Below are 16872 nucleotides of genomic sequence, written 5' to 3'. Positions count from 1 at the left end.
CTCAGGCCATAAGGGAAACCACCCGTGTGCTTTTTTATAAATGCAATTAGACAAGCCACTGCATGAGATCAACCATCTAGATTTGACTGGCCATTCAATTATCTCATGGCCATGCTGCAGCAGAGCAGCAACCTCTGGCTATATTGAGAGTGGTCCATATTTCTGGGTACTCAATATGGTGTTATGAGGAAGCAACCACATAAAAACAGAAAGGCTGTAAATTTAATTTAGCTTTTGAATGGTCAATGGAGAAGCATCACACCTTTATGTGTACAAGGCCCTGCAGACCATTAACACATGCTCAAACTATCAACTAGCTGTAAATTCTCTACAGCAATGGACACACTGAAACAGTGACCTCCTCTGTTTCACATCAGGAATGTGATGCTGATTCTATCATATTACAAATAAACTGAATAATCTTGCAGGAATGAACTGTAAGAGGGCAGGTGCAGAGTATGCTGTGTACTCGGTATACTTAGAATGCAACCTTGCAGCGCTTCCAGAAAAGATTTGTCTTTTTCCCCCAATTTCAATGTCTACCCATATTTAAAATGTTTAATATCACATAAATATGACATGAAATAAGTAATCATATGAATAAATGCAAACAAAATGTGTGATACAACACATTTCTAATCTTGTTAAATAATCTTATACTTTTAAAACATCATAATTTTCTTGTTTTATTGAATTATTGCTAATTGTTTTATTATTATTATTATTATTATTATTGTTATTGTTGTTATTATTATCATTATTATTATTATTATTATTATTATTATTATTATTATTATTATTATTATTTTTATGGATGGACTAAATAAACTTGCAACTTTAATACAGGATCCTGCTGCTTGTTTCTGGTTTTCTATCTGGCACCGCAGGTTTCTTTTAACCATGATCAAGGTCTTTTTTCTAACTTTCATCAAGTAGTTTCAGAGCCTAAAACTAACCAAGTGGGCGTCACATCAGAAAAGCTAAAATGGGATCTTTTCAAAGGCAACGAGAAAGAACATAATTTGTGGTTTCATTTGGAGGAGTTGTAGCTCATGTGTAAGGAGAATAAACACTAAGATATTCTCAACCTGGCAACTCAGAAATTGTTCGTAATAATGGCTGTTACTAATCTGTAAGATCTACAGAGTGGTACAAACAGAGTCCAGTTCAGCAGCCTGTGTTTTCAGAGGGCTGGGAGAGGACGACTTCAAAGGCCGGCAGAGCTGACCTGAACACTGTAATTTATTTAACTGTGGGTTAAACAACAGCAGCAAACTCATCAGTTTGTCTTCTCTTCCTGACTGGCCTGTACCCTCTGTGGACCGGCAACCGGGAGGAGAAGGAATTCACCTCCAGACTGAAGACATCAGCAGTGAAAGGCTGTCCTAATGGGCTAACTGACAGCATTTCTATCATCTATGTTCAAAATGAGCTCTAAGGCTCTAAACCTCTCTTTCATAGTTGCAGAAGAGTGAGGCCGTGTTCAGAACATTATTATTATTATTTTTGTCCGTTTGGGCCGAGCAGAGCAAGCTGTAAACACAATACAGACATATTATCAATTTTAAGTTGTTGTGGTGAGTGTGTTAGCAAACAGCTGCTTATTTACACCTCCAGCAGACCCAGAACAACATTAGCATTTATTTGGAGTAGTGTTTGTGTCCAGCTGATGACTCATTCTGCTTCCTCTCTCTCTGGACTGAACCTGACTGAAGATCTTCAGTTCTGATGTCTGGATGGGAGAGGCCAAAAAGTTTGTATTGTCAGAATGAAAGCTACATCGCATCATATTTACCTAATGTGGTGAGATAAGCAGGTCATAAATCTAAAACCCAGTAAACACAGTGGAATAAAGTGATGGTTGATGATTAATAGATTATCACTCTACTTAAGGCTGACACACATTAAACAAACTAGATTTAATCAAAAAATCAGTCACTTTAGTCATCTGGAATCATTTTCAATGTCAGATCATAGATACATACAGAAATATAAATTCTCAAAATGCTGTAAATTGGAAATGTGTTTATTGCAAGCAACATGCTGTGTTTCACTGTATTTTCTAATTCCTCTCTCTTCAGCATGCTTTGTGTTGGATAACTGATGAGGATACAAAGTGACCATCTTGGTTAAACAAAGGTCAGAGGGGGCACTTAACAGATTTGACACACTGTGATTGGTTTGCCAGATATTGTTAGTACGCCTACTCAGCCTCTGAACGTGGTGGAGCCATGTCAGGTCTGACAAAACAACTCCTAATTATGTCACAGTGATGTCATCAGGGTCATCTCATCTCAGCTGGGCTTGGAGACCACACATGTATAACAGAGAGCATGGAGCCACTTTTATACTGCCTGTTCAAGGAGGAAACATTGTTCTGCCTCGCTGCCCTGTATGAAACATACAATCACAGAGTGGGAGTATTGCTGTTACCCCTTTAAGATGATAGTGGAAGTCATAAGAGAACAAACCAACATTTGTGCAAAGTGAGTGACAGGACAGGGGTGTGACATTTGATGACATGTTGATGCACACCATTGCTGGAGCATTTAAAGCAGCTAGCAGCAGTTCGCAGCTAACACAAAGAAGAAGAAGTTAGTAGCTAACCTACAGTAATTCAATATATCGTTTAGAGACGGTATGATGTTTAGAAAGAGTTCACACTAGACCCTGCTTTCTAAAATCACACACCGGGGCAGCATTATTGTGGTGGTGTTTGGTTCGGTGCACAAAAGCAAAACCAGCGTAATGATGGGTCTTCTTTACAGCAGCATTATGGGATGTCTGTTTGAAAAGGAGGGGGGAGGGGTCACAAACTTGAGGTGTAAAATTAGACAGACATGGATGTTTGCCAGGCAGGGAGCGTGTCATGAAAGACTCTGTGGAGGGAGTTGCATCATGGGAAATGCAGGATCCAGTGTTTTCCAGCTTGACACATACGAGGGACTAAAAGTCAGGATGTGTTGACCTCTGATGCTCTGACTGCCACTAACCCTGAGGACATCCAACGATTGCCATTGCCATTGAATACCTGCCAAGCTAACCCACTGAACTGACTGAAATCCATGAGCAGTGATTGAAATCTGTGATCCACCTCCAACACACACACACACACACACACACACACACACACACACACACACGCACGCACACACGATAAACATTGTGCACCAATCATAGAATAATTTAAGAGCCAATACTCACAGAAAGAACAGGTTTGGCAGCGGGAGAATTTATTGCTTTAACTGACAACATTTATTGATGGGAAATCCAGATTAAACAAAGTGAATTTTCCCTTTAAGTTAAGCAACTGGTTAGTGTTAAGAGTCCTCTGCATTGTGTTTAAGATGAATGAGGCCCAGACCGTCTTTGGAGCTGATCTCCTTTTGATCTCTGACAAAAAGCAGTAAACAACACAATCCTCCGGTCCGTCTCTACCAATTTGATCTCCTACACCAATGAAATGACACAAGAATGCATTAGCATACTTTACAGTAACTTTAAAATAGCAAAGTAAACTTGTAAATGCAATTTAACAGAAGCTAACACATGGAAATTCCTCAATGTTGCTTACCTCTCTGAAGCAGGACAAAAGAAAAAGGGGAGAGGTAGGGGTGAGAGACACATCAATAAACGGGGGAAGCCCCCTGAAAACACTCATAAAGTTACATGGGACACATTTCAAGTGGAAAATGGCAATAATTTGTTGATGATTTTTAACAGGTCCAAATTACACAGTAGTTAACTTCATTCACCTCTGTCATTGTCCAGATGTTGATGATAAGTTGATGTAAAGATGGCAAAGATGCAGGAGTCCAGGTGACAAACCATCAGACTCAATGATACACAGAAAAGCTGGAGCCTTACTGTTCTAGCTGTTCAAGGCGGAGTTCGTTTTCAGTTTATGCACATTTTATGCTGAGTTTCCACTGCATGATACGGCTGGGCTCGACTCCACTCGACACGCCTTTTCTCGACTTCATTTTCCACTGCAGCTGGTAACTCCTTAATGTAGGTGGGATTCTTACATACCTGTCAACACTGGGATTTGAAATTAAGGGAAATTTCCAGTGCCCTGCTCTGGGCAACACCCTTACCACTGTGTACATACTCCTGGCATTTAAACAAGGGTTCACACAGTGGATCCTAAAACCACCACTAGGTAACCACATGCTTTAAAATATCACAGCTAGAACTCAGTTAACTGGTTCCTACATTCAGTGACATCAGTGACATACATTAGGTGGTCAGATTCAGATACCTGGTTAAAAGTGAAACTGCCCTGACGTCATCTTCAATGTTTCCCAAATACACAAGAACAATGGAGGTCATCCTTTCCCTTTGTGATCCTTTCATCAGCAACCAAACAGAGGAACATCTGGACTTATTAATGGTTCACAAGAGAGAAATGCTGACAATCACTGGTTTAAGAATGTATTGTCTTTTCTCAGCTACTCATATTGGTTTCCTTTGGACATTTTTACTCAGGCACCCCATTATACCTACATCATCATTAAAATCACCCCAAGTCAAGCATTCAAACAATAAATTAGAAAAAATATTGCACGTTTTAGGACACTTCCAAATTTCTCACAAACAGTAACTTGAACTTCAAAATAGAGGTGTTTATTTCTCATTTTAATGAGCAAAAGTAAGTTATTCCGATTTCAGGTAGCATACAACTTGCAGGAATGGACACTCGTGTTAATACGAAACCTCGATGGTAGGCATTAGTTTGGTGTTCCACTCTTTCTGCAGAGCACCTACACAAAGTTGATCCAGCAGATCCTCTGTTGAACAGAGCCGGATCCACATCAGAGTGAGCTGAGTGCAGCGCTGTACTGTCAGCAGGCCGTCAGTATACCAGCTATGTGACTGTGCGTCCTCGCTTTGCACACCCTAAAAATATCCGTCACCAAGAGCGCGGATCAAAGGGGGCAGCAACACCGCCACGAATCCCGCCCCGGAATTGAACCTAAAACTTCTCAGAGGAGGAGCATGCACTGTGAGCAAAGGGCCGACGGCATCCAGAGCTGCGCAGAGGAGAGAGAGGCTGGCTCAGGTTTCAGAGGCGCGCACTGACGGCTGACCTGCGGCTCACAGAGAGAGCGCTCACAGAGAAGCAGCGAGTGTGATGAACGGAGCGGAACGCCGAAGAGTAAGAGTCCGTCCCTATGAATCAGGAACATCACTGACTGACTGATGACAATACAGAGAATGTCTCCTATCCTAACTTAGATATAGCCTAGTTCCTCGTCTGAGTGCAGCAAGGTAGTTTGGAGACAGTTTGAAGAAGAAAAGAGACATCTACAAAACTTTTCTCCCCACAGAGAGAGGCAGGCTCTCTAAAGCTCCTGAGCTGCAGGTCGTCAGGATTCCTCTTCTGCTGCTCTTCACCTGATGAATAGAGGGATTTCCGTGTGGATAAAACCAGAGTTAGAAGTCTAAAATGGAAGGGGGTCAGAAGTGGGGACTCGTCGGTAACTCGGTTGAGGAGAGAAGGACACGCAGCGAGCAGCAGCAGCAACAACCTTCAAAGCAGCCCCTGTTGAGAAATTGGAGAGATTTGTCTGGCATAACGATTTGCGCTGCAGTGTCTGTTCTGTGCATTGGAGTTTGCATTGTGGTTTTTGTGTGGACCTCGGAGTTACAGTCCAGGATAGTAAGTCTGGAGCAGCAGCAGCGGGACGCGTGGATGTTGTCACTGGAGCAGGTGGAGCCCGTTATCCTGGGCCGACTGGACCAGATCCTGGAGGAGGTGAGCACTTCACAGGCAGACTTGAGTCTGAACGGTTTACAAACAGCAATGTGGCATCTGATGAAGGAGAAAATATTGAGAAGTTTGGAAGTGACACTTCAGATTCAGTTCAGTTCAATTTGAGCAGATGATGGAGAGGAAAAAAGCAGAATGAGCGATGATCTTTGTCCACTATTTTTAATTAGTTTTGGATAGAATTTAAATTGCTTTCAATGAGGTTTATTAGTTGTTTCATGTGATTTGATGGAGAATGAGCTGATTTTATATTTTCAATAAGTATTATGATATCATATTTATTGCATTCCACTCATCCGTTTAACAAACTGTTTTTTGTAGCTACATCAGGTAACTTTTTAGCTGTAACTTTGTTATTTCATTGTTGGGGGCATCGCAAACCCAAACTTGCTCTTAAGAATGGATTCTAATGGATCTATAAAACATTAGTGAATTTGTCATGAATCATCATTAAGTCAGTCCCAACTTAGACTTAATTAGGCTGTGTCATTAGACAGAGTCAGCGAAAGAGAAAACACCAACCGAACAGATTTTGTTAACCATTCATAAAACCATCAGGTACTACTTATAAAAAGTCCCTTATTACAAACTGCCACCAGAATGTCTTTATAGTCAAAGGCAGATGGATTCAGCAATGGTCCTGCACATCCATTATCAGGACAGTTGTATGAGTTCTAACTATCGTGTGTTTCTTCACTGAGATCATGTGTGAGGAGCTCCTCCTGGACTTTCACATCTGTCGCTCCTATTGTCGCCCTCTGTGCTGTCCTCTCACAGACCACTTCCACAGCTACACTAACAAGTTCTTCCACAATGATTGAAGTCCCACAGAGGCCCTGTTTTCCTTTCCCTTCCTCCCTTTACTTTGGCCAAACTTTTCTTTCACCCCCCTTCAAACACCACTGTGACCCCTTTCACTAGGGCTAGTATAATGCACTTAACAGGAGAGGGGAGGACGGCGGTATTCTACTCTCATGTTTGAGTCAAAACGTTATCAGAGAAAATATCATGAAGGCTTTTCCTAGGACTCTATGTTTAGAATACAGTATATAAGCTCATCAGCACTTTAATTGAACGGTTCAACATTTTTGGAAATACACACATTGTTGAGAGATGAAAAGACTGATGATCTGAAGCCAGGATGCGTTCAGGGCTACGGTCAGGATTGAAGAAATACTGACGTCATTGTGGATTTTATGTGCAAGGAGGCCTATATGGTCTCTTTTCTCAGAACATGTGCTGAAGCGTTCTGGATCAGCTGGATATATTTTGAATAACTGTTGAGAAGACAGCACTTAAGAGTGAACAGAAACACAATTCAATAAACACATCGTGCAGACAAGATGACAGAAGAAAGTCACAGATTTGGATGTTGTAATAATTCACATACTGTGTGTTCACAGATAGAACATAGTGAGGTTGATGTACTTAGTGACAATCAAAGGTGCTGTTGATAGAGTCCTCTTTGAGTGCCTGGCTCTAGAGCTCCTCCGTGGGGCCCAGTCAGTAGGATCTCCCTGTCTTCATTTCCAGACGGGCCTGGGGCGATGCAGCCTGCCTCTTTGTTTAGCTCTGAGTGTATAAATAGTCATTATTAATGGGACACAAGCACAGATGTGGCCGTTTGTAGAGCGAGAGACAGAGAGAGAAGTCTGTGGTACTTTCACTTAACACAGTCCAGAATCCACCTCCCTGTCTCCTTCAGTGATGGCCGCTTTCCTCTGTTATGGAAAATGTCCCCCATTCTAGCAGCTCAGAGTTGGCCCTTATTATTACTCCAATCAAATTTGGATCACAGCAGAATCCATTAGCTTATTGAGTAATATGTCTAGTAAATTTTGTTCACTGTTACTATGCCTGGGTAAAAGGCTGTGTGGAGGGTTTGATTTTTAAATGCTAGTAAATATTAGTGTATTATAGATATTATGCACTAGTGTAAGACTATACCAGTTGGCTGTTTTTCTCTCTCAATTAAAAATTAAGCAGTGAAATAGTGGCTGACAGGATTTCCTAAAAATCAACATTAAATCCTGTTGTTTCCAGATTAACTTCACAGGTTGAATGAGAAATTTCCAAGGGTGGAGAGATACAGGCCTATCATGTAGATTACGACAAACTGGAGCTGAAACTACAATAACATACATTTAATTGACGATGAGATTATTAGCTACAGTCTAATACAACAGCCATTCAACAAAACTCGCTGTCCAGAAGGTTAGAAATTAAGTTTTTTTTTTTCCTAGAAAACTTACTAACAAACAACTCTAAAATAGGATTAAAGTTAAATCAACAACTTTATGGCCACTTTGCAGCTTGTTTGTGTTGATGTTGTATGTATTGCATGATACTTAGAGGTGTTTTCATATTTAAGTCTACCCTCTGCCACGAACACGGTGGACAGAACATTACAAACAACTTAAACTGTAACAAATTCAATGCAGTCAATAGCTAGGAATTATTGCACAGCTGTTAAATTATCCAGCATTACATTAACTAGATGCACCTCACAAACTGGCAACTGAGTGACAGCAGGAGAAAACACGGGCACTTTGTTCAGCCGAAAGATGTCCCACAAACTCTTCAAACTGTCATTAGTTTAGTCACTTTAACCACTCACACTCAAACACATTGCTGACTTCTAGATGAACAATTGCAGTTTCATAACCAGTGTGGCTGTGTGTGTGTGTGTGTGTGTGTGTGTCTGCCCTCCCTGTCCCTCTGCACCACCTTTAAGGCGCCATTCTTTCAGTCTTGCACATCAAAATCATCATCCAGGAATTTGGAAATTTGGCCTCTTCACTCCTTCTCTAGTGCAAGAAGCTGGGCGGTGTTCAGTCAAACTCTTCTGCTGCAGTGCAGTCTGTGTCACTGGGATCCAGAGTTATTTTAAAATGTCCACGACTTTAAAGGAAAAAGTAGTGACTAGCCTCCATGCCATGCAGCATGTGCAGCAGTCCGTCACTCATACCGGGATCCAGTCCTGGGTGAGTAGAGTGCAGCAGCAGGTCGGGCTTTAGTCCTGCTGTGGGTCCAGCCCACACAACTGAAGAAGCAAAGTGTTAGGCTGTGCCAACAGAGTGCCACCATCCGCTCCCTGGAGGCATCTGGCTGCTGCTGCACCGCCCAGTTAAAACCCATTCTAGTCGTTAGTTTGAAGTCCTTTTGGACTGCTAAGAAAATGTATCTTGTGATGTGTTTAAAAATATTTTTTTTTTTCACTTTCTTTTTGTATTGTTGTACTGCTAGTTATTATGCTCACGTACAAAAGAGAATTGAAGATGAAATTGCCACTGGGAGAACGTAATGTCAATATTGTATTCTGGTTGTTGATTGGTTAGGGAGGCCATCCTCAATTGCAGCATCATTTACATTCAGGACAGAACAGCAGGAGCACCGTCCTCCTCTGCCCCCCACCCCTACGTCTCACAGACTGCCCTCTCCCCTCTTGCCTTGCTGCAGGTGTTGTTCAAGCATTTTAATCACAATTTCAATAATTCATTTTTTCAAAGATAAAGAGAAAAATATTTGATTAATGATAATGAGATTTGGTAATGGATAATTTCAACTAATTACTCTTATATATTTTGATCTCTCTCATCGCTCTCAAAAGTGTATACTAAGTATGTAACATTTACACATTTTTAAATTTGTGTAAATTCACCAAAAGATGCAAAACCACTGGTATGGTTTAACCAATTTCAGATTTCAAAAATTTCAAGGAATTGTTCTTCACAATATTTTGTGAAATGCACTCATTGGTGTTCTTTCCTAGTGAGATGAGGAGATGGATATCAATCTCACATCTGCACGTGAAGTACAGAGCTGGCGTCAGGATGTGGTTAGCTGAGCTTTGAATTAAAACTGGAAGCAGGGGAAGCAGTTCGCCTGGTGCCAGTTAACATGTTGTATCTTTCTTCATGACAGCAAAAATATAATAAGAAATGCAATGATAATTTGGAGTTTTACGGGGAGCTACAGCTTGGATTTATCTCTTGTTCAACATGTGATGGTACATTGATTTAGTAGTTTTGCCCTTAAAACAGAGCAAACCTGGCTGCTTCCCCTCTATCCAGTCTTTATGCTAAGCTAGGCTAACAATGTCCTAGTTGGTATTGATCTTTTGAATTTTATATAAGATTTGATGGTTAGAGCTTTAAGCAGAGTGAGACAGTCATTGTAGATTTCCCAAAATATTTTTTTTTTACAAAAATAGTTTCTCTATATAAACAAAACATGTAATTGTGTTTTGATAAACAACAGCAACAAAAAAACAAAAATGCATGTACAGTATGAGGGTTCACCACTCCTCGTAACTGCAAATTTCCAACAGGAAAATGACAAATAAGCTTTTGTGAGGTCCTTGACTTCATCCGTACCTCTCCCAAAATAACTGCCATACCCTTAACAACACCCCTGAAAACAACTTGACCTCTTCAACCTCCCCTCACTATGTCGTTATCTCGCCTCAAATGTGGCCCCTTTAGCATTTACAATTAACCACAAACTGCTCTCTGCAGACCTTGTGCAAGCCTGGAGCATGTAGTGAGTGCAGAGGCATGATGGGAACTGGAGGCCATGTCGTGAGGTGTAGAAATGTGAAAAATATAGTCTCCCTCTGCCCTGGTTTCCTCACTCTGCTCCCCACAGAGCTATCACCCAATACACCGTGAGGCCTAAGCATACATTCACACAACACAAACACAAATACATGAATGTACATGTCTGCATCTTCTATGATATGCATGTGTGTGTGTGTGTGTGCGCGTGTGCACGCATACTTGTGAAGGAGTATAAATGACCCATGTGCTAATCAGACAGTGTAATGCAAACAGCACACTCCAGTAGAAGTGCTCAAGCCACCTCTGCACTTCATCAGAGCACAGTCAGTGATGGCTACACACACACACACACACACACACACACACACACACACACACACAAAGATGAACTTTTTTCATCTGAACTGAATGATACCTTACAGTTGAGCTTGAGACTAAATGGGCATGCTAACAGTTGTATAATCAGCAAATTTCAATTCAGTTCAGTTCATTTTATTTATATAACACCAAATCACAACATTTATCTCACTGCACTTTTCACATAGTGCAGGAATAGACCTACTCTTTAATTTACAGAAACCCAACAATTCACCCATCAGCAAACACTTGGTGACAGGCAGAAACCTCAAAAGAACCAGGCTGGGTGGGCAGTCATCTGCCTCAGCCAGTTGTGACAGAGAGAGAGAGAGAGACAGACAGCAGAGAGAGAGAGAGAGAGAGAGAGAGAGAGAGAGAGAGAGAGAGCTCCTAAGTAATGACAACAACAATAACTACAATAGCTACAATAATGATAATAGAAATATGACTAAGAATGAAATTGTATAGTGTAAATGATAGTATATGTGTATGTATGTACATATACTGCATGTACTTGGTATATGATAATATATGTGTTTAACAACAGAATTATGGCTACTGATGATAACAGTAGCAGTGGACAGTCAAGCAGGACCACGGCAGTAGGTGCAACCGTGATACACAATCCAAGTGCAGCCACAATCCATGGGATCCTATGGGAAAAGAAAGCACAATGACAAAAGGAAGAAGCCAAGTTAGTAACATGCAATAATGCGACATGAATGCATACAGATCGAGAGGGAGAGGAACCCAATGTATCATGGGAAGTCCCCTGGCAGTCTAAGCTGATAGCAGCATAACCAGGGGCTGGTCCAAGGTAAGCCTGAGCCAGCCAACTGTAAGCTTTATAATAAAGGGATGTTTTAAGGTTCTTCTTAAATGTAGACAAGGGTGTCAGCCCCTTGGACCGAGATGGGAAGATGATTCCACAGGAGAGGAGCTTGAAAGCTGAAGGCTTTAGGAACTTAACTTTAGGAACCATAAGTAAGCAAGCATTCTGGGAGTGCAGTGTTCTGTGCAGGACTATGAGCTCTTAAAGGTATGATGGTGCCTGACCATTTATGGCTTTGTAGGTAAGAAGCATTTTTAAATTCTATTCTGGATTTCACAGGGAGCCAGTGCAGAGAGGCTAATATGAGAGAAATGTGGTCACTTTATCTAGTTTTTGTCAGAACAAGTGCTGCAGCACTGGATCACCTGGAGAGTTTTCAGCAATTTACTGGGACAGCCAAATAGTGTGTAATGTAAGAGTGCGAATGTACGAGTGTTTATTTAAAGAGAACATCAGATTTCTGTCAAATAGGAAATAATCCATAAAAAAGTAAAATTGCAAACTGTACTTTTTGCAGTTGAATTACATCCTAACTGCAGTTCATTAAAATGGCAATGAAATGCAAACATTTCAGCTTTCATATTTTTTTTAATGCTCATTTTAAATTTGCTGTACATTGTGCACACACAAAGGGAAAATGAAATTTCAATTTGATATATATATATATATTTTACTATATTTATATATATAGTATTTATTTATTTATATATATATATTTTTTACTATATTTATATATATATTTAATACTGCAATATACTTCCACAGACCTCAGTCAAGCAGTCAAGTTGGTGACATTTAACCCATGATTGTCGGTGTTTGATAGGGCTCGCTAAAACAGAAATTTGAAATAAACAATGTTATTGGCTAACACAACCTTTCTGCATAAATGGAGAGAACCATACAAAATAAAGCTGAAGAAGGGCATGTTTGGGGCACAATTTATGTTATTAGTTATTACTGATGTCAGTATGATTTTCTTTTTTCTTCAGCTCTCTGTGAAGTTAAGAAGCAGGGTTTGCCATCTTTTTAAAACAGAGTGTTTCAAAAACACATCAAAAACTGTGGCACCGGGTTACCACCTCACACACACAGACACACACCCTTTTCCAAACAGACAGAACACCCCAGCTGCTCTACATATGCATCGTAACTAGCCTGCAGGATATCATGAAATGAGAAAGAAAAAACAGAGCTTCCCGATTAGAATGCAGATCTGATTTAGTTCAGCTACGGCCAGAAGTGAAGAATTGATATCACTGGCTCTTATTGGGTGGAGGAAGCAAACCGCTTGTTTAATCCTGACATGACTGATGCAGTTTGCATCCCCATATCTCAGATTAATTGCTGAGTCAGATCCACAACATTTATTATACACACTACCCTGGAAACAGCGATTTACTCTTTCCAGTAATAGTGGACTCTCAAATGTCCGTTGCAGACGAACAATAAATCTGTTTAGAAACTGAAGAAAAAAAGGTGCTCCTCATGTGTCCTCACTTAAGATGGTGAGACAGACAAATTGTACAAGCAAGTTTTTTTTTTTTTTTAAAGCTAATTCTACTGTTCTTTATCAATATCTTTGAGTGTGTTGTGTGAAAAAAATAAAATTGAAATAAAGTGTGTGGATTTTGCGTTTTCTCTCTATACAATTGATGTGAATAAACTGTGTTAAATACAATAAAATAATTCAAGATTGAGTTGAATGAAAATCAACTCAATAATATAAAATGTTACGTCATCATTCATGTTCAGAATAACTTTTCTTATAGTTTTATTCAATATCATTTCACTGCATGATATTCATTTTATCAGTATTATTTAATCTGTATGCTATCTTTGTAGTGTTTTCCATTTTGTTGAACTTCCAACATGCTTTGTGCTCAGAATGAAATGATTGATTATGTTATTGAAAGAAGATGAAAGGGTCATTAGTTGATTTAGGATTAAGACATGGCTACTTCCACAGTTCCTTCTTTGCCAGTCATTGATTCCTGTGAACTTTTATGTTAGATAGTGGCTCTTTGGCGCTGCTCATCAGTGTTCTCAGTGTATGAGATTCTTGTGTCCTACGGAGCAAAGTAGTGTAATTTAGGTAGCAGAGTCATTAGACTGCACAACAATCTGTATGTGGAGACACGACTTACGGCCTATTGACAGTCTTTGGAGAGTGGTCGTTACATTTCTCTGTCTCTGGCAGGCTCTGCTTCTGTTGTCAGCTTTGATGTGGTTATAGGTGCAGCTTTTTTCATACTGATTGCTACAGTTAGGGATTCCCTACTCTACATTATCTCCATTATCTAGTTTGGAGAATGTGTTTTTCAGTTGTGTTGCTTCAGGGTGAACCACAGAGAGATCTGGCTGAATGGCTCTCTGGATTAGTCTTACTAAAGACTTCTCCAGTTGTGAGTGGGGTCTGCCAGTATCAACCAAATAAATTCCTGGAAGTATTCATGAATAATATAAAGTGGGTTAAGGGAAATTTATGCAGTGTGCAGTCCTACAATTGATTCCGCATGAGACCTATGAATGACGAGAGCACGTAACTTTGGAATCCTTGTTTTTTTAAATGTAGATTTTTAAGTGTGCTTCATAGCTAACCTCATATTTAAGGAATAAGCTACTCAAGAAAGACATGTAGAGCATTTTTGTAGTTGTTCTTACAGTTTTTTGTCCAGTTACAAGAAAAACGACCAACAAATGTTGGACATTTGCCCATAATGATCCCTGCCTGTCCTCTGGGATAAAACAAGATAACAGACAACCTGAGGTAACAGGCAGTACCCAGAATACTGCAGCAGTGCTCAGAATGACAGTGCCATCATGACATCCCCTTCAGCACCTGTTGCAGGCCTCTAAACAGCCCGCGCTGGCATTCCTCTGCTAGTAACCACCACCAGTGGGACTGACTGCTATGCTGTGGAGAATGTACTCGTATGGTTTTGTATTCTGTTCAGGGTCAAATCACACACAGGCTTTCGTTGATCTAATGAGGTCAACACTCGGATATCTCGAGAAAGACTTAAAGGTGTTGGCAGGCCTTGAGCTAAACCAGCGGTTCTCAAAGTTTTCTGGCATGTCCCCCTCAGAGGCTGTAAAAAGTGCCTGCCCCCAAACCCCCAATTGTTTTCAGTCATTAAGAATGATAGAGGAAGAAACTCAGAAAAAATTATCCAAGCTGAATTTTAGTGAAATAAAGGTCAGCACGATTGCACCAGCAAACTTGTTTGTTGATTTCTGTACATACGTCGTACTTGTTCATCTTTATTTCACTCCGTGTTTTTCTCCTGGTCGTCCACACCCCAGCCACACTGCAGTGGCTTTATGCCTCCCCAGGGGGGCCGATTCCCCTGTTTGAGAACCACTGTACTAAACAATAAAACGACAATAAACTATAGAATTTTTGGTTGAAATTTTAAGAGGAACAGTCTTTCCTGAACATGCCATGTAAAGGCTGTAAGTTTAAAAGAGCTCTGTTGCTTTTACAGACATCTCTACAAGCTCCTAGTGATGGTTTTAAACTAAAACCTTGAGACTGAAACAATGCCTCTGTCTGCTTTTTGGAGGAGCTTACTCTTATATGGCCTTTACAGCAATTACTTATAAAGATGTGATCTGAATCTCACACTAATGTGGTGTCTTATCTGCATGTAAACAGTTATTCGCAGTTCACAAACAAGCTCAAGCCAAGGTTCACTTACTCTCTTCTGGGGCATATCATGGGGTCTTCCTTGGCATGTGAAATACGCTCAGTTGTCATGGAATTGTAATTTGATTTCTTGTCTATGTTAGCTTAAAAATTGCTAAAGACCATGCAATACATGCACTCTAACTTTCTTCTTCTGTTCCTTCTCTTGAGCAGAAGCTTGCAGCTCGACTACCGAAGACACGTGAGGTGAGGGAAGCTCCCCACAGCTGCCTGTGTCCACCAGGTAAGTTTCTCATTCTCCATCCATTCACCCACCTACCTGTTTCTCACTCTGTAGCACTGATTGATCTCACACACAAAGAATACGAGAGATTGAACACAGGTGAGAATCTACAAACTGGTCAAAGTCAAGGTCACCACTCAATATATGATACCAGTCTGCAAGTGGAGCTTCATACATGTCACTACTACAGGCTGTTTTGGCATTCCTAATGGTGGTCACTACAGTGCTGCTTTTACACTGGATATTCCATATTCAGACATGTCAATCGTGATTCCTGGATTCTGTCTTCTTATGAAAGGTTCTTGTGTTGCTCCACCATCTGCTTCAAGCTTGTGTGAGTCAATAGTGGGTGGGAGCTCAGTTAAAGCACAGCCAAAAGAACAGAAAGATCTTCACCAACCATGACAATCTTCAGTGTGTTGCACAACTCGTTGCCATGTGATGGTTTCAATTTTTGTGTTATGCTTTGCTCATCAGTGCAGTTAGTGGGGGGGGGGGGGGGCTGAGAGGGCTGTGTTTACACCAGTATATCAACATGCAGCCTCTTTGCCACTTTATGACTGAAAGTGAGGTGTGGTAACACCTTGCTTATCAGCTTGCGTTGTTCAAGAAGTTAAATAACCACTGATAATAATGAGTTCATAACAATGGATACAGTAAAGTGCTACACGGTGTGGCCACTTGTGTTGCAAGGTCCTCTCTCTCTGTGCAAAGCTCACTGAATCCAAGCCTAGTTTTCATTTGAAGAATCAAATGAAAGAAGGGATGCATAAATACCACTTTTTTCAGACAAAGCACAAGTACTTACATTTGGGTACTTGCTCATACTGAGTACTGATATGAGTTCTTAATAACACCATTACAGTTCTCACGTGATCAGCACACACACACACACACACACACACACATACACACAGACACATGCACTTTTCCAGTGATTGAGTTGCAACGCAGCAGAGTGGGCTTTTCTCAGTGTCAGTGAAGCATCTCTAGATGGCCTTGGCTGTTTCTTTGCTCAAAAGTCTCAGAAGCACAGTCATAGCAGGAATCAAATCTGATGCCAAAGCACCGGAGGAGCTCACTTTTTGGGTTAACTCGAGTGTCCACTAGTGAGTGGTTAGATTGTCAGGGAGCTCACATTTAGACCCAGATATTCCCAGAGCTGCATCTGCTTGATGAGAGACAGTTTGGTAATATGATGTGGTGACGGCTGGGTCTCATACCTCGGCTTCAGTGTACTGAGAAGACAACAAAATCCTGTATTATCTACAGCTGACAGTGGCTGGTTATCACGAGCAGTGTACTGGGTAAGAGCTTCTGTTATTTTTACTGCCCGTGTGTTGTCTCTGGACATTTTCTCTCTCTTCTCCAGAGTTTGCTGCAAGGTTAGTTCCTGCTGTTTACCGCTGCTAGTATTAGCAA

This window comes from Chaetodon auriga, chromosome 11 (assembly GCF_051107435.1).
Source record: "Chaetodon auriga isolate fChaAug3 chromosome 11, fChaAug3.hap1, whole genome shotgun sequence".
Lineage (NCBI taxonomy): Eukaryota > Metazoa > Chordata > Actinopteri > Chaetodontiformes > Chaetodontidae > Chaetodon > Chaetodon auriga.
The sequence above is the reverse complement of the archived record's forward strand: the minus strand, read 5'-3'. Positions refer to the sequence as shown.